General features: G+C 42.4%; 1 long non-coding RNA gene across 1 annotated transcript in view; it reads right to left on the bottom strand.

Moving 5' to 3' along the window:
• Positions 1-650: 650 nt before the first annotated feature.
• LOC137448649 (uncharacterized) overlaps positions 651-19,397 on the bottom strand; it is a 62,481-nt gene continuing 43,734 nt past the window's right edge. The window contains exons 2-3 of the long non-coding RNA XR_010989173.1: positions 8,540-8,624; positions 651-783 (exon numbers count right to left, since the gene is read on the bottom strand). This is a non-coding gene — a long non-coding RNA (uncharacterized lncRNA). The remainder of the gene's footprint in view (positions 784-8,539; positions 8,625-19,397) is intronic.

Here is a 19,397-nt window from a genome sequence, read left to right as displayed (position 1 = left end):
ATGAGACACCATCCATTTATTGAGTGATACATAATACTAATTTCTTTATGACTTTGTTGAGCCCTTAGGGGCTTTTTTTCCACCTGCTACACAGAGATTGCCGTGCTGTGAAAATCATGTCATTGCTAAACAGAGCAATAACCTTTGCTGAGAAGCCAGGAGGCTTCTTAGAGCAGAAAAACAAGTCTCCAGTGTTAAATCTATAGATTCTCTCAGACATAGAGCTGTAGCCTGACTTTGGGCACTGGCATTGTGTAAGCAAGAATCTCATGCAAAAATACCCCCTTGACATACCTTGAAATCACATGGGTTTGAAAATGCAGGCGTGATGCCTGAGGCCAGTACTGCGGACTGGCAGGCTGCTGGCACTGTGCATAGGCACATCATCATGTCAGGTAGTTACTCATCCCTGCATATTTCCCTGATAAAATCTAGATTGCCTAAAGCTGGTATTTTCACTCCAGTTTCCTTATCAAGGTATTTACTACCTCCTGTCTGTGCCTTATAGTCTGAGGCTGTTAAACGCTCCCTTACTCTCAAGCGTGTAGGAACTGCTATACAGGACGGGATTTCTAACCCCACTGGAGCACACAGTGGGTGGCTGCTGGCCTGGGCTTGATAGTATCTCACCCTGTTTGTACCTGGGATGTTCCTCTTTTGATCCTCACACTGTCTTTCTGCAGCTGGCGGGCTCCTTCCTGTGTTTTGGGTTTGTTTGTTGTGTTGTTTTCTGGTAGTCTTTGTGTTTTAGAAGCTGTTGTCTCCTGTGTAGCTGTCGTACAGCTGCATGAAAAGAAGGATAGTTTGGGATGAAGTTATCTCAGGGATGACAGAAATGAATATAGCACCTCAGTATATGCATGTAGCATCTTTCCTTCTCTCAAATAAAACCCAGCTATCTCTCTAAATACTAACATTAAGATAGGCTTGTGATTACAAACACAAGTTGCCCTTGGAAACTTTGAGTAACCATTTCTAAGAGCACCCCAAACATATTTCCCACCCACTGCTGATATCAATCATGTATTTCAGCCAATGGTTCTCACACCCTCCTCTTCCCACAAGAGAGAACATCACTCTGAGCCCTGCACAGGTTGCCTCCTTGGTGGCTCTGCTCTTTCCCTCCAAGCCCAACAACAGGGGAATGAAACATAGTATCTTAAAAATTATTAGAGGAAACCTAAGCAACAGATCTGTTTCAGTTTGTTTTCACAAACATGGTAAATATTTAATCAGTTTAAGAACACTATTTGTGGAGACTGATCAGTTGGGTCCACATCGCATTGTGGGAGGGTGTAGTTTATTTTAGGATTGTCCTCAGCCATTCCTGTGAGCATTACACTATAGGAATGTAGCTTGGTGTTAATCAGTCAGGAAGCATTTTTGGCCAAATTCAAAGAGAATTAAATTAAATACAATTTGATTCCAGACATGTCACCAAATTATTTTAGTTAAAAAACAAAACAACAATGTAGAGATTGTCAGACTTCATATAAAAGGCTTTTCCTCTAACGTTTCTACTCCATTGTTTTTTAAACTGCTTTTTAGGATGTAGGAAAATAAAGTCAGAGCCTACCACACAGGGTAGATTTCTAAATAATTTGAAATTTCTGTCTTGACATAGGCTGGCTGAAGACAGACTGATCTCCCCAGCTGCCTCTCCTGAAGCAAGTGCCCAGCTGTTCCCAGCCTGGGTAAACCTGTTTAAATCCCATCACTACACCTCCCCATACACACAGTGCTCTTAGGATGCTGGGCTACACTCAATGGGAGCCAGGAGAATACTCTGAGTGTTTAACTCCTCTGTGCTCCACCTGCTGAAAGAAGTTAGACTTGGATCTAAGGTTGTTATGCTTGACAATGTCCATCCTTGCAAGAGCACTCTGAACCCCACCAGCTCAGCAAAGGAGCTCTGTCCACTGGCAGTGGTGAAGGAGAACCAGGCAGGGTTCATGGGACTTTTTTTTCCCTGTTGCTTTGTTTTTTGGATGAGCCAGTACTGAAATCAGAGAGATGACTGCTTATCTGAGGCAGTGATAATTAGGTGGCAATTTCAATGAAGACATGATGACATGGGCTTCAACTGGACCTGGCTGCCTGAGATTGTATCTGACATCCAAGCTATAACCTGCTTTACATCCTCCTCCCGCTAATAGCTAGGCTAAAAGTTGCTTGAGATACGCTTGCTCTTGCTGTGATTTCTCCTTGGACTGTTAGGAGCTGTAATTTTTTGGAGGTGTTGTGCACCTGCTGCAACCTCTTCCTCCATGCCTCACTGCTGGGTGCCCAGAACATGGTGTGGGGCAGTCCTGGGAAGCCTCAGGCAAGAAGCACAAGAAGGCAGCTATGTTGCAAAGTGTTGATCAGCAGTTCTGTCCTATCCTGTGACCTCCAAAAACAGTGGACACAAGAAAATGTACAGAAACATGTAGTGTGAGAGAGCAACTCAAAATTACTCCTGTAGTGAAGAAACCACATAATATATTCAAGATGTCAGAGGTTAGCTGTCGTGCATGTGAATCATGCTGCAAATGCCTCACCTTTAACTTCACAGTCATAATTAGATTACAAAGTTTTTATTATGGTTTTAAATTCTGTCTTTATAGGTTACTACCCAGCTGTGCACTTAAATCTAGTTTTATCACAGTTTCTGAGCTCATCACATTTAATTTTGCCCCTACAATGCTGGATTAACTTTAAGGGTCACTGAAGTCAGAAGTCACTCACCCTTGCCCTACTAATGGATTCACACTATGGCCCTGAAGAGCGATGTGTACAGTAAACTGTATTTATTGGCACGTGGGAGGGGAAGGGGCTTTGGGGTTGTCTATTTACTCCACTGCTGTGCTTTGCTGTCAGAATATTTGCACAGATTACTGCATCAATGAGATGTTGTTTACTTCTGTCTAACAGCCTGTTGCAATGAAATGTGCTCAGAAGCACTGGTCTGAGATCTAAAAAGGAGAATGTTTCAGGCCTACCTGTGAGAAGCAGATGGCTGATTAATGAGGTATATGGGCCTGTATCATTTCAGGAACTGATCAACTGTCTCCATCCAGAAATCATGCCCTGTTGTCCCACTCATTCCTGCCAGAAAGCCCAGAGCTGGTACTTTCTGGATCCTGCCTCTGATATTTGAGGCAGTTCAGAAAAATGAGAAAGCAAGTTTTTCATTTTTTTTCTAAATAAAGGTGCCTGCGTTGTTGTTCCCTTCCATCCAGCAGGCACACGTGGAACCTTACATCTAAACAACATCCATCCTTCGGTTTTACCTCCATCTCTTTTTCTTACTTGACTAGAAAAGATTAGAGGGGTTGGTGCTAGACACCACTCAAAAAACACTGAAAAATTCATCCTGTATAAGAGCAAATAAAAGAGAAACAATATTCTTTCTATTAAAAAAAAAAAAGGAGACTGGAGTACTGAATGTCCAAGTGATTTATGTGAAGTCACGGGGGGAGTCTGCAAGGGATCTGGGAAATAAAACTAGCTCCAGTGGAAAGGTCATTGCCTTTTTTTTTCTTTTTTATGGAGAATACTTTGAACAGAATTAGAACAGACCTGAGCCAAAGATGGACAGCAGGGTCTTTAATGAAAACTGGAAGGCAAAATTCACCACTTAGTAATTCCATGACAATTTTTGACCTTTGCCATTCAATGACTGGACGGAACACGTTTGGAACCCAGCTTAATAATGTTCAGCAATAAACAAACTTCTCCCAAGGAATGTGTGGTGATTAGGGCAAAGAATTTCACACAGTCACAAAATATCTATCTCAGAGTCCTGGGCTTATAAAATACTCTATTTCCTCCATTAATTGTGTCCACGTGGAGCTGTAACTAAGTAGCTGAAACAAATAAAACCGAAGTAATATTGTTTCCTTTTAAAATATTTCACTTAATTTGTGGAAGAGGTTTGGGCTCATTAAAAATAGACCATCTCCCATGAGGGCTTTTTCCTTTTCTTCTCCAAGCCTCCTAACGAATCCTTAGTAACATGTATCGCAGCCCACTCCTCCTCAGCACAGCCCTGGCTGGAGCCACTCTCTTGTTTGACTCAGCAGCTCCTGTTGTGTTCAGCAGTGAGGACAGGCAGTGCTCGTTTGGCTAAGCCTGTGTCTTCTGGCATGTCATTGCTCTGATGAACAGTTGAGGTTGCTGACTAAAATTTCCTCCTTCCACCTCCACCTTCTTAGGAAACTTCACTTCTTCCTCCCACATAAAGATTTGGCTATCATCATCTATGTTTCTTTGTGGAAATGACAAGATGATCACTGTGACCAAAAGTGCAAGCAATGCTTAGACCTCAGCTAGAGCCTACATAGCTACCGTGCAGGCATGTAGCTGCTTCTGGCGGATCTTAGTCTGTTTCCTCTTCCAAAGTAATCTATGAATCAGTTACCAGTGACATACAAACCCACTGTGTCATCAACAGACCATGACAATTCCTTTCCCCAAGCTAATACCAGTCACAGACCAGGAGACAAAGAACACAAGACAGGGGTAAGGAGTAAGAGGGAGCAAGGACACTCATTAGGTTGTAAGAAAAACCTCCAGAAGAGATCATATTATTCCACAGCTTCCTTTCCTGTATAACTATTTGTTGACCTTTATCAAACTATCTTTTCCTCTTAACTCCACTCCTCCGAAAGAAAGGTGTCTGCAGCCATGACTCTCTAAACATAAAGGAGAGAAGATCTAGTAGTTTCATGCAATCCCTTGCAAACTCTACCACTGCTGGTGTGCTCTGACCAGGAAAGTGCTTGTGCTGCAGTGTGACTGTGACAATGCCAAGATCCAAGGGTGGAGGCCCAATATGCCGGTGACCCAACATGCAGGTGTTCATGGAAGTTACAGAGAACTCAGAACAGAAGTTGAGACCATGACCTCTGTGCTGGTATGTTTCACAAAGAGGTAATGTCCTGCTGGCACTCAAGAGCCTTCCTCTCTCCCCCACTACTGATGTGGGCCAAATATTAATCAGGTATCTCAAGTAGATGTCACAATATGTATTATGCTTCAGCTCTATTTTATGAAGATCCTTCCATAAATTTGGATCCCATGATCCCTCTCTGAGTTTTTTCTCTCTTCCAAGCTCAGCTATGCTGTAGAAGAATTCATGGCAATGCTACTAGGCAACAACCAAACTATTCATGAGGGCACCCCAGACAAAAGCTATAGAGGAGTTCTAGAGAGATATAGATATCTATATAGATATAGAGAGGCTTTCCAAGTGCTGGGTCACTCCAGTTCCTCTCACTATCTTTATTCTCCTTCTAGGGGGGAAGTCACATCTGGAAAATTACTGGTGTCCTATTGTTCCCTATGGACACCACTGGGAACTGGGATATGGTCTTGTAAACTGTCATTAGATCTGCAAAGTAAAGCCTCATTAGGACCTCTCCCAAGGTCTTTAAAACACATTTCTCTAACTGCTATGATTATATTCAAATTCTTTCATTTTTGTAATAACATCCACATTTTCTTCTTTTTTTCTGATCATAATCTTGTTAGGCACAATAGAAAAAACCATTTCATAACTCTTTTCTCCTCATGTTCTCCAACTTTGGACATGAAAACTCTCCTGCCACCCAAAAAAATCATAAATAAGAAGAGTAAACAACTCTGTTCTGAATGAGCTGAAGCATGGGGCCTTCAAGAGCCTACTTCCCTTCCCCCCCTTAGAGACAACAGCCAAGATCAAGGCTGCTCTGATGCTGTACAGATGTAGGGTGAAGGCAGTCTTTGCCCTCAACAGACTGAAATATATATGACCAATTCAGACACAAAACAGAGTGAAAGACATTGGTGAGACACGGTCAGTGTGAGGACCAGAACCTAGCTCAGTTAATCTTGTGTTGCTGCCATTCCTCCACTGCCACTCTGAATAATTTGAATTATTCTTTCTGCAGCCTCTGCTGATCATCAACATGGGTGTACCAAACACCTCTTCTTAATGCAAGGCACAAAGCCCAGAACCACCACCATCCAGCCTCAGGAAACACACATTCCCAGCAACTGCCTGTGATGGCAGTGAGGTTTTGCCCCAAAACTTGTCCCCACCATAGGAGCCATGGGAGAACTTGAGTGGGATGAAGATTTCTGCTCTGAGTATATTTATTCCTAGTATAATGTTCTGCTCCAGGCACCTCCAGTCCCAGGTGCCTTCAAAAGAGCTAATTCAGGATCACCCCAGCCTGTAAGAGCCAAAGGGGAAAGCTGGACCTGCTGACTCTGCAAGGACCAGTTTAGGTGCTGGGAAAAAGGACCTAACCACAGCAGGATAACCTGGCACATCTAAGTCATACTAGTGTCCTCTGAGGGATAACTGGCAAAATCTACATACTGTTCATGTCAGATCTGTAAAGAAACATGATGTTATTAAACATTTAAAACATTATGATTGTAACAGAACATCTCACTTGGATGTAGAAACTCAGGGGAGACCTTATTGCTGTCTACAGCTACCTGAAGGAAGGTTGTAGCCAGGTGGGGATTGGTCTCTTCTCCCAGGCAACCAGCACCAGAACAAGAGGACACAGTCTCAAGCTGCACCAGGGGAGGTTTAGGCTGGATATTAGGAAGAAGTTCTTCATAGAAAGAGTGACTGGCCATTGGAATGTGCTGCCCAGGGAGGTGGTGGAGTCACCATTACTGGAGCTGTTTAGGAAGAGACTGGATGGGGTACTTGGTGCCATGATTTAGTTGATTAGATGGTGTTGGATGATAGGTTGGACTTGATGATCTCAAAGGTCTCTTCCAACCTGCTTAATTCTATTCTATTATTTTCTAACTAAAGAGATAAAAATACCCAGCAGCAGTTCACTCCACAACGCACATGCAGGTCACATAAGTCTATACAGGCATTTTCTGGATCATGTTTATCTATGTGTCATAAATGGAGACACAGACATAAGAACACTTGGTTTTAGGGACTGAATCACTTGGCTTTGATAAGATTTTATCTAAATAAAAACTGAACTGATTGACATCTCACATTTCTTGGGTTTAATGAGCTCATAACTGCACGTTAATTGGTTTAATTACCAGAACATAATATTACAGGTATGTAATATAGACCTGTAATATAGTTTATACAACATCTTATATATGCTGCTTATATACAACAGCTTATATATACTAAAGTGCATCATTTAATAGAACCCAGTTTTTCATAGGACTTATTACTAGGATTATCAGTAATGAATATTCAGGAACATGAATAGAAATTTCCTTTAAGTAATGTCTTCAGGACTCAACCTTCCATGAGCTTCTAGGAACAACATACACTGGAAGAAAATGTGCCACTTGTGAAATATGAAATTATTTAGTAGGCTGGGGTGGGATTTGGCTTCAGTAAACTCAGGGTCTAAGTTCCTCCAGGATGTTTAGGTACCTAACTCCCGTTTCAAATTTCCATGTTTGCTCCAGCAATACATTTTTTCCTCTAGCTTGTTCCAAGGCTGGCTCAGCACTTGCAGCATTTTCTCAGTCTATTAATCATTTGCCTTTTGGAAATTACTATTAATTGTTGCCCTTGTTTTCCTAATAGCATTGTTTAGATCTCTCTGGTGACACAATTAGCATCTGGAAGAAACACTGTAGTGTGCAACTGCATGTTTAATTACCTTTCCATTGTGAGCAGAGATGCCATGTGCCAAGGCAGTTATTACACCTGACAAGAACAACATATTTACAGTGGGTGTTTACACAGGATAATTCCTTATAAAAATACTTGGACAGAAAGTGCTCCACCTGCCTTCATGTTCCCTATTGCAATTGCTCATTAATATTATCTATGATTCTAATAAAATTGTGCAGAAAACAATCCTATCAATTAAAGCATCTTCTGGCATAACCACTGCTCCATGCCTACCTATGCCCAGTTACCCTGCTGCTGACTCTTATCCCAGGAAGGGTGTTCATCAACCACTGTCTTGCTGATTTGATTCCCATTGCTTCACTTGGTTTTACACCAAGCTCTCCATTCAGCTAAGCAGACTGTGCCATTCGTTTGCCTCTGCTCAGAAACACTTACACTCCACTAGTACTGCTGATTCAGGGTTTAAAGCTATACTCAGGTTTGTGGTAAAGTTCTCACTAATTTAATTGGTTAATAGGGCTGACCATAAGCATAGTTTGAAGCCAAGTGCCATCCGATTCACTTTCCCAGTCACACTGGTTAAAATGCAGTTGTGAGTATAATCTGCTTTTGACATTATTCTGCACTACACTGCACACATTTGCAGCTGTTCTAAATTTTCTGTGTATTTGTCAAGCTAAGCAATGGTGTTTACATTGCTTGAATAAATAAAACTTGATTCTTCAAACTGAAACAGAGTGGAACCACTTTGCAGATCTGGTCTCTGGGAATTGTGATGGGGACTGGAAAGAACAGCAGTGAAAACCCAGCCATCAATCTCAGAACAGTCAAGTTCAAAGGGTGACTTTGCTTTGTGCAAGATGCTTTGGGCTTATATCTAGGTATGTAAGGATACAAACAGAAGTCTAATGGTATTGCCAAAAGAACATTACTCACCCCTGGGGAGGCTGTCTCCTCTGCCAAAGAGCTTCTGCATGGCTCAGCTCAAGTTGCAAAACCTCTGTGTTCTTCTGTTTCTCATCTGTTTACAAGAGAGATAATTACAGAGGTGCTAAGAGGATAAATGTAGTAGAGGTGCTCAAAAAAGGGCTTGTAAGATAGATGAGGCATGACTAGTTACTTGTCTCAAGGCATGCCTGAGCTCTGCAGCAACACAGACAGGGCTTCAGGCCAAATGAAAAATCAGCTGTGATGTCTCAGTGGCCAGGGGACTTAATGAGGGCTCTGAGGATACAGACTTATCCTCTCCAGGTTTGCTTCAGATTGCCTGTTGAGAGATGTTGGACTTTGAAAGTTCCTTGGGACTTTTCAATGATCAAAAAATCATCAGACTATCCCCAGAGGACCACTTGAAAAATCAGATTTCTGGTGTCACGCTGAGCAACTACAAACACCACCGAATCACAGGGAGGGTAAAACAAAATCACTCGCTCTCCTCTTTCCCAACTCCTTCAAGGAAGACTAGCTTAAAATATGGAGGAGAATTCCTGCTGGAAGGTGCTGCTCACTCATCCTATCTTGCTGGGCTGTCTTCAGTGGTAAAACTCTGCCACATGTTGCTTAGTGGTACTACAGCATTTATGTTAAATCAGCCCAGAACAGTGGGGGAACCCATCCTGTCAATCCAACAAGTTGTGGCTACACAGAAGGAAACAGGATCTTAAGAGAAAGGATGTCTATGTGATGAGACATGGCCTTTTTCCCTTGGTGCCAGCTAGGTGGTGTGTGTTACAGGTTAACTTGTGGGCAAAGGCAATGAAAACTTGTGGAGGGGTAGCAAGAAACCCACGTGCACATGCCTTCTGGCAGACAAGGCATTCAGACTGCTCCTTTTAGAACTAACTATTAACAACAAACAAACAAAAAGGGGAAACAAATAGAGGTTAAATTTGAATGCATCTTTCAGTGTAAAAAATGGACCATTGGGCTGAAAAAAAATAAAAGGAAGAAATCTGGAAAAAGGTCAAGACTTTTTTACCCTTGTGAAATCATGAGATTCTTCTACAGAGAGAAAATATTTCTTTTCAGAGAAATGCAGTGGTGCCACTGTGAAACAAAGTAAGTGGTCAGCACACTATGTCTATGCATCTCCAGCATTATCCAGGAGTTCAGAAAACATCCTTAAACCTGTTCCCAAAGGACCTGGGATCCCCTGGCCACAAGGAGCACCTTCTACCCTCAGAGGTATCTAGTAATAATAATACTAATAAACCAGGTTGGAAGAGACCTCCAAGATCATCATGTCCAACCAATCAGTCTCTCTGTGGCAATCCCATTCCTTCTCCTCCTGTGTTTGGAGACGAGATGGAAGGTGGCTGTGACTGACCACAGTGCCTGTACCTCCCAGGCAAATACTCTATGGAAATATTTATTCTTGTCAGGTTTCCCATGGGAGCTGAAGAGATGCAGCACCTCACTGGATCAGCACATGTTATTTTCACTAGTAATAACGATAATAATGATAACAATAGCAACAATAACAATAGGCAGGGGGAGAAATAATACTGTAACTTCCTTCCACCCCTGAGGTCTCTGTGTGTTCAGAGAACAATGATTCCACAGGGCACTTGAGTCTGTTTTCTCTGAAGCAGTGGGTAAATAGAAATATTTGGCAAAATTTCTAACTAAACATCTATCTATATGGTTATATAGGCTAAAGAGGAGAAACACCATTTTCTCTAATGCTGTTCTGCTGAAGAGAATCACTTAAAAGCAGATTCCTTTTGGACTGCACTTCACTTTGAAAGGAAAACATCCAGAAAAAGAAAACTGCTAAGAGCACTGTGATTTCAAAATTGAGACTGTGAAGTATTTTTCACCTTCAAGTTTTCATGTAGACCTCTATGCAAAACTGTGAAAAGGAGGGAGAGAGACCACAGGCTCAGGCTCACTTTTTGGGAGAAAAGGTGGAAAAGATTGTTGTTTTTTTTCACAGTATCACAGTATAACTTAGGTTGGAAAGGACCTCGAGGATCATCGAGTCCAACCCATCAACACAGACCCCATGACTAGACCATGGCACCAAGAGCCACGTCCAATCCCCTCTTGAACGCCTCCAGAGACGATGACTCCACCACCTCCCTGGGCAACCCGTTCCAATGACGAATGACTCGCTTGGTGAAGAACTTCCTCCTCACCTCGAGTCTAAACCTCCCCTGGTGCAGCTTGAGACTGTCCCCCCTTGTTCTGGTGCTGGTTGCCTGGGAGAAGAGACCAACCCCTTCCCAGCCACAACCACCCCTCAGGTAGTTGTAGAGGGCAATGAGGTCACCCCTTAGCCTCCTCCTCTCCAGGCTACACAGTCCCAGCTCTCTCAGCCTCTCCTCGTAGGGCTTGTGTTCAAGGCCTCTCCCCAGCCTTGTTGCCCTTCTCTGGACATGTTCAAGTGTTTCAATGTCCTTCTTAAACTGAGGGGCCCAGAACTGGACACAGTACTCAAGGTGCAGCCTAACCAATGCAGAGTACAAGGGCACAATGACTTCCCTGCTCCTGCTGGCCACACTATTCCTAATGCAGGCCAGGATGCCTGGACCTGTTCCTGAATGTCTAAGACAAATTTTGGAATTGCTTCTTGTCAGGGCATTCCATATGGAGTATTGCTTTACATGTCTGTCTCCATTACCACCATCACTGTAGGAGTGACACATCTCCTAGTATAGTAATGCTTGAAGAGCCCATGACCCACAGTTGTAGAAACTGAGGCAAGGAACAAGCAGGTGATCTTTATAATTTAGCAGAAAGCATCACTGACAGCACTAGGTGAAGAGTTGTATATTCTGAGTCTAATCTGCAGCTCTGTGAAAAACAATTCCCCTTTTTTATTCTGAGTCAGCCTGTGTAATGACAAGGAGTCTTTGGTTGCTGGCATTCAAGGAGATGGCTGTTGGCTCAAACTCTTGCGCTCCCATTAAGGAGGCAGCAAGAGGGGACCAGAGCACTAATTCCAGTGGGAACACATGTCCCACGTTGGCCCATCTGCAAAATAATTCTTCTCTGTGTCATCTGGGCCAAAGGCTGATTCTGGGATTTGCTACATGGCTAAGTTCCCTCCCTATGGCAGCCAGAGCAAGTGTGGTGACAGTTATGGGAAAGGAAATTGAAATGTTTTGGGGAGTTATGGCATGGAGAGTGACATCTGTGGCAACGGGCTCATTAAGTGAAGGAGTTGGTGTAATACATATTGCAACAAGGTCATATTTTCAGAAAACTAGGACTTGCCAGAAAAATTAATTACATCAGCCAGGCCTGTGATTTGGTTTGATTGCTTCTAAATTAATCTTTAATCTAAGGTCTTTTCAAGGTCATCACAACTGGCTTGCATGAACCCTGGTCCCTAAATACTCATCTGGTGCAATGTGGAATGAATCCATTTAACTCAAGGGAGCTTTGCCAGTTCACATTAGCCTGTGGTTATTTTTAAGGGTAGGTCATTTAAAAACACATAAGTACTTATTTCCAGATATGCTTTTTTGAATAAAGAAAAAAAAATTGAAGCCTACCAGGATACCAGAACATTCAATCTTTCAGTTTTCAGGCCATGGGACAAGTATCTTCTACCTCAAGTCATGCTGTAATGCAGGAGACCCAAGGATACAAATTGCATTGAGGTTTACATGGAGTTTTCCCCAGTCCCATCTTTTGCCAAGATATGTGCTAGGCTGGTCACTGTGCTTAACACTGGTGGCAGTCAAACACACCACCAGGAGAGAAACTGGTGAGGAGTGCAGGAGGCATTGCTCACCTGCAGCCTCCAGAGCCTCCCACATTCCAGTCCTTCTTTAGCATCACTGAGGTCTCACCAGCTTCATCCAGGCTCACTCCACTGATTGAGAAGGTGCACTCTCTTGAAATAAACAGGGCCATTTCACATTACACCAAACAAGGATTTGGCTGTGGGATTCAGTCAAACCCAGGTGTGACAGCCCTGAGAAAGAACTTGGATCAAAGATGTAGAAGCAAAAAGATCTAGAAGCAAAAAGCCCTCGAACAAACCCTGAGCCTTAATCTCAGCATTTAATACTAGACAGCCTCAGCTTCCAGAACCCCAAATAGCTTCTCTCCAGATTGAATTTTGCAGCTTTAAGGAGGAAGACCAATCATGATTTGCCTTACTGCTGGGCTGGGCAGAATAGTACCCTCATGCATGAGGGATTACAGATTTTGTGAATTACTTTTGATTCCTCATCTTTAGTGGTAATTCCTCTTCACACATTGTAATGTCCAGCCATAATGAAATGCTTCACTCTTAGTCCCACAGCCCTGTATCCATGACAATATTCCCCACCCATGGGAAAATTCATAAGGTGATGGGTGAATACATTGGCCCAGGAAGAGAGAGAATATTCATAAATTTAAGGAGGAAAAGTTGTGACTACCTGAATTGAACACAGTTCATTAGGTCAGAGGAAGCAGCAGCAGCTGACTGAAAGAAAAGAACACTCACTAGCAATGGTTTGTAGAGAAACAAGGAATGACTCAAAGACCAGCAAGCTCTTCCACTGCCTTTTAGGCTGTCTCCAAGCAAGACTGAGACCTCTGGGTATTTTCTGAATATACAGAGAACGAATGATACCACTTAAAAGTAGTACCGAGTAGGAGAGATACCTATTTTGCTCTATAATGTTTGTTTGGCATTTTTTAACATCCTTTGTGCCTGAATAATTGTCTCCCTCAGCAAAAATGGTGCACATAATGTATGGCAGAAGCAAAAAATACCTGTATTAAAAGCTATAATTACTGCTGTTTAACAATTAGTAGTTCCATTTGAAGGTGTTTTGACTAAGATTTATGGCATGTTTTCTAATTTTTAATTTCTAATTATGGGGAAGAAACTTAGCCTTGAGTATTTCTCCTCTAAAAAAATTTAAAATAATATACACTCTTGGTTTATAGAGAGGGATACCAAACTAGGAAAAAACAGAGAAGAAGAAAAGGATACATTTTTAAATGTGTGTAAGCAAGGTTTAAAGGAATGATTAAATTTATCATAATCAATAAAATGTGTGAGTCAGGTTTATGGAAGTGGCTATTTCCCATTGCATGATTTCCCCGGGGAACTTTAGTTTTTAATTCAAAACCAAAACAAAACAAAAAAAACCCCACTCCAACCCCCTGAGCACTTACTGTAAAAATGCCAGCATATGTGTGAGGTTAAAAAAAGCATGAGCCTACACCCAGGAATCAAAGGGGGGCTTACCGCTGCTTTGACACTTATTGTAAAAACGGAACATTTTCTAGAGCCATAATCAAACCTTAACTGCCATGGGGGACTCATTCAGCAGTTCACAGTAATTCTAATAAGATGTAGAGCCTTTCACCTTTAGGTCACTAGTTCAAACTCACTTTGGCTTGGTTAGTAAGCAGAAGGTAAATCCTGAGTCCAGTGGAATGACAGAGCATCCACAGTAGATGCTGGAGCAGCTGTTGGGCAGAAGTGGAAAAGGGTTTTCCCATCCACCCCATGTCATCTACACTTCCCCTGGGATTGACATGGCCAGCTCCTCTGGGGACTCAGCTCATCTCCCTTAGCCTCAGATCCTCCCTTTTGGAAAAGGGATGGGAAACCTTTCTTCTTGCTGCCTTTCCTCCATTTCAACTGGAACCTCCCAGAGATGCCCCACAGCACCTACCACTAGAGACTCTGGTCTTGCCCTGTTTTTTTTCAGTGCTTCTGTAACACCCCTCCCAAGAAAACCTGAATAGCAAAATCATCTCTGTCCCACTTCCATGTATACAGTTCCTCTTAAATTATTGGTTCATTTACTTGAGCACTGCTTGGAAAACAGACTGATTGAACATGTAATTGAAACTAACAGGCCCCCACCCTGCTGCCCTAGGCTGCATAACAAACAGCTCTGCCAGTAATGGCAGTGTTTGAAAACTGAAGCCCAGTCCTTGCCTCTGCACTTTTCCTGACTTCAGGTAGAGCTTCTTGCACTGCTCTGAGCAGCTTGTACATGAAATCACAACTCCAGCTGAGGTCCCCAGCACTGCTGACAGACCCAAAGCATCTTAAGTTCTGTGGCAAGAACCTCACTATCCACTGCTACACCAATGCCCAGATGGCCCCTGGCTCTACTGCATCTTCCTTGTGGAAGTCATGAACGTTTTTGTTTCAATGTGTGAGAGCTTCAAAAGACATCTACATGATCCAGACAGCCCGAAGACAGATTACCACCATCATGGACTGTCTCCTCCCTCCCTCAAACATGAGTCCCCTTTCCCACATGTGTTGGGATGACTGGGAAGCTGCCTTATGAGACCTAGTTACAGTATGCAGCCTTGTTGTTTTGGCTGCCATGATACACATGCTGCTGTGTATGTGTGTGAGCAAATAGTCTGAGACCTTAATTGTGTTTCATATCAATACAGCTGAGATGTTGAGGAACAATTAATCCATTGTCTTCTAAATATCTTGGTTAATGTTTCCTCCTTGGATTAATCTGTACCAGTGTATTCCTTCTCTGCTCACCACAAGCTAGCAGTACCAATTTCCTTATGTGGCAGCTTCAGTGACAGCAGTTTACTTGGAAGCTCCTGGGTTTGATATATAGGTGGTAGCCACAAATTAATGGACTACTTTCCAGATGTAGTGTCTTCACATATTCAAAGAATAAGCCAAGATCACTAAGCTGGCCATTTTTTCTCTTACCTCTGAATGTCTCAGAGATAATGTAAACAATTTCTTGGGGTGATGACCAGAACTCCTAAGATGTTTCAAAGGAAAGTGGTACCATGAGGATAGATGGTTGATTTGTCATGTGAAGCCAAGACCTTATACAACCAAGAAAGAAGAGCAGAATAAAGAATTAAAAAGTAGTATTTGGACTAATCATTAGCAGATTGCCTTCCCAGCCTGCTCAGGTCAGGGGCACGTATGCTGGCCTTGGTCCCTGAGCTCAGGTGAGCTGTGCTTGGCACAGGTTCCAAATAGAGGCTCCCCAAAAGATCTCCAAAGGCTCATCTGGAGTATTTCAAAGCAATGAAAAGAGTTTGCTAAGGGTGGTTACAGTGGACAAGGATCACTACAACACCTCAACCTCCTTGCCTAGATGCCATCTAGAACTTTCTCTTGATCAGAGAAGTTATCTAGCTCAGAAAAGACCAAGACTGGCCCTGTGTGTGCCTTTCTTCCAAGTCAGACCTTCAGTGGTGGCATTACTCCTGTGATCTCAGTTTGCATTATATTCACATTACTGCTGAGGACTGAGACAAGAATGGCATTTGAGCGCTGCAGAAACAAGGGGGCAGAATAGATTTGGAGTTGGTGTAATTTTTACTGTTACCATCTTTGCTCAAAGTTGACGACAGGTCACACTGAAAGCTTTGGTGAAGTGGAACAGTTACAGTGAGTGGTGTGGCAGTGATTTATACCACTTCAGAGCCCTTGCCAAGTAGTGTAACTTATTTCTTGGCCAACTTACATCACTTTTTCTTCCCTTATTGCATTTTCTTTGGCATTTTCTTCTTCGCATGTACTCATTTTCTTCCACAGAAATTCAACATGACCTAGACAGTTGAGCTACCAGGATATGGATTTTCTATCCAGTAGTTGATGGGAGGAACCTTCTTACACATGTTTATCTACTTAAAAACACCGTCAAACATGAGCTATGTGGCCTTACATTGGAGGAGGGCAAGAGAGAGCTCAAGTAACCCTGTCTGAATTTGAAATCAGTTCAAGCCCAGAACACGTTCTGTGAAGGTTTCCCCTTTATTCTCTCCAATGATGCTATTAACTAGAGGATTAATAGTTATTATAATTGTCATAATCTTCATTGAACACAAAAACTCAAGCTCATAATCTAATGATAGGCAACTAAACATCATTTTAGAAGGATTTTAAAGCAACAACAGTAATAAACAGCCCCAAGATCTAGTCTGCAGGCAGAACAAACATCTGCTAAAAAAGTATGATGATTCCCCCACCCACCACCCTGAAATTTAGGGATTTGTGGAACATAGGCCTTGCCTGAAGTTGCTTGGCAGAAATCCTCATGTTAAGTTCTCATTTAATGAAATCATGTGGTAGTAAATCAAACACAGAAACGGGAGTAAGTCAGTCTACCACATCCTTTGAAAAAAGTATGGTTTGGCTTTGTCATCTCAAGTTGCCTGGGTAATGGATTATCTGTATTTGCCAATTAAAAAGTGATTATCTAGCAGTCACCCACCTTTTGCATAATTTCCTAATTTTCAGTCCCAAAGCTCAGCTAAGAGCCAACATAAAATGGTCAGGTCACTCCCATAAAGAGCTCCTCAAAATAGCACTAAGCTGCCACATCGTCTCAAAGTATGTACAAATTGCCCCAGATGCAAAAATCTGAGCCCTCTCACAATGTGTTCATCTCTGAATGTTACAGGAAATGCCGCCAATGAATGTCATAGCACGAGGGAAAATGGAAGAACACTGACATCACTGACAAGCTGACAATCCCTTCCAACCCAATGCAATACATGAGAGAGTTGTGGTTCTTCAGCCTAGAGAAAACAAGGCTCTGGGGAGTACCTGAAAGCGGGGAGGGACTGTTTACAAGTGCATGCAGCACTAGTTCAGAGGGCAATGGTTTTTAAACTACAGAAGGGTAGATTTAGATTGGACATTAGGAAGAAGTTCTGTACTATGAGGGTGGTGGAATTCCGGAACAGGTTGCTTAGGAGGTGATGGAGGCCCCATCCCTGGAGGCACTTAAGGTCAAGCTTGACTGGGTTCTGAGCAACCTGATCTAGTTGGGGATGACTCTCCTTACTGCAGGAAGCTTGGACTAGATGACCTTTAGTGGTCTCTTCCAACCCAGTGCGTTCTATGATCACTATACAAAGAGTAAGAGGCTATCTTGATCCAGTAACTAGTGAAGTTAATAGAAGTCTTTATACAGATCCACCCTACATGGTTTTCTTTATGCCTGTGGTGCACTCACCTGGTTTAGAGCCAGGGAGAAGTACTGGGCAGAATTTGGTTTCTGATAACTTCATTATAACTTGGTCACAACTATAAGAACTAAAGGGCTTTCTCATAGGAAGAGCTTGTGAACCTTTTTCTTTGGAAACTTCCTACAGAAAATATGCTGAATCAAGCATTTACAGACAATAGGGCAACTTGATAAGAACAAGATATCAGCATCTGCAACAAGATGCAGTGCTTAACAAGAACCAAATGCAACTTTTCCACTCAAAGGCAAAGCCTGTGCAAAAAAAGCTTCCCCCCTTACCACGATCTGAGTGCTCATGAATGACACTGACATTACACAAACTCCTGTGGACTTTGGTAAAACCAATGCATGAACACATCCACAGTGAGTTTTCCCTTGAGCTGACCAGCTTCCCAAGCATCACTGATGAAGAGAGGCAGTGGTGGCTGCTGTGCCCTACCCAGGGGGAGGAGAGCAGTGTGCTGCTAGTGTTGTATTTGCTTTCTCTATGGCCCAATTTCCAGAGGTAAAGAATGATATGAACAACAGACAAGTGATGTTAATGTTTTTTTTTGAGGGGGAACCCTTTACCTGTTAATGGCATAGCTGAATTAAAAAAAGAATTATGAATTTTGACATTAGGAAATATTTGCATTCTCATACTAAGGAATGTGTCTGTCTGGGTTTCAAACCATCTTTGTTTCAAAATTCCTTCTTTTTTTTTTCCACTACAAAAGGCAAATTTCAAAATATCTCATTTGTTGCTGAACAAGTGATACTTTTTAATTGTAATTATTTTCATTTACTAGAAATCAAAAAGGGGGGATGTAGTGGGGAGGGGGTGTAGTCCCCCTAGGACAGCTTCACAAGCTCCATTTATCCCTTTTCAGAGCAGAGAAGGGATGAACTTGGACTAAACCTTCCAAGGAAGCCTTCCTTTATTCCTCCTGCTCTCACAGCAGGAATTGGTTCATCCATCAGATGGGCTGCAAGGAAAAGCTGTGTAACTTTACCCATGTAGAGTTTTGGAGCACTGCACACAAAGAGCATTACATTTTATAGCTCCTATAGAAGACTAGGGGATACCAATTTTACAGGTGCATTCTAAAAACTGCAGTTCCCAATATCAGAATGCCATTAAAAATAATGCAGTCCTTATGCCCAGGCAGTTAATTTAATATTAAATCAATAAAACATTTACTAGGGCTGGTGAGGGGCCTGGTTGCTGACAGCAGACTCAGCTCACAGCAACAAATGTCTCCTCATCCTTTGCAGACAGCTGCTGGCTTACTGTAGAAGATGTCTATGTTCCTGACAAATAGCCTCCCTAAGCCCTAATGAGTGCAGAAATTCAAAACACTCATGGGATATTTATTAGCAAGAAAACACAGCAGCCTTTTGGGAGATTTGGACTGACAACAGCAATTATCTGTGGGCTAAGTTCAGCCTGGTTTGTGCAGGGAATGCAGAATTACTCTTTTGGTTACACAGAGATTCTAGCTCTTTAAAATTGGTTTAATCTTTGGGATATAGAGACTGTTGTGACAGCTCTTCCCTATGATGAGTCTTCACCGGTGGAGTCATTTTAGTCTCCACTAGGTATCCAACAAAACACTGAGATGGTGGAGGTCACTGGGATGGGATCCATCACCATCCTACCTGCTGCTTAGCATGAACAAACCACCTGGCACATCAACCTTCCTCTTCCCCAGTCTCTTCCAAATTACTGAAGCAGAAAATACAGGATTTTGCCAGCACATCTGAGAGGCTGTGTGCTAAGGGGTAAGATGAGGAAACTATGTTGTTATTTGGACTTTGGTTTTTTTCTCATTTTGTAAAAGAATAGAGATCAACTCTTTATGAAGAATCTGAGAAGCGATGTA

This window comes from Melanerpes formicivorus, unplaced genomic scaffold (assembly GCF_026170545.1).
Source record: "Melanerpes formicivorus ecotype bairdi unplaced genomic scaffold, bMelFor1.0.p_v2 SCAF_25, whole genome shotgun sequence".
In the NCBI taxonomy this organism is placed as follows: Eukaryota; Metazoa; Chordata; class Aves; order Piciformes; family Picidae; genus Melanerpes; species Melanerpes formicivorus.
The sequence above is the reverse complement of the archived record's forward strand: the minus strand, read 5'-3'. Positions and strand labels throughout refer to the sequence as shown.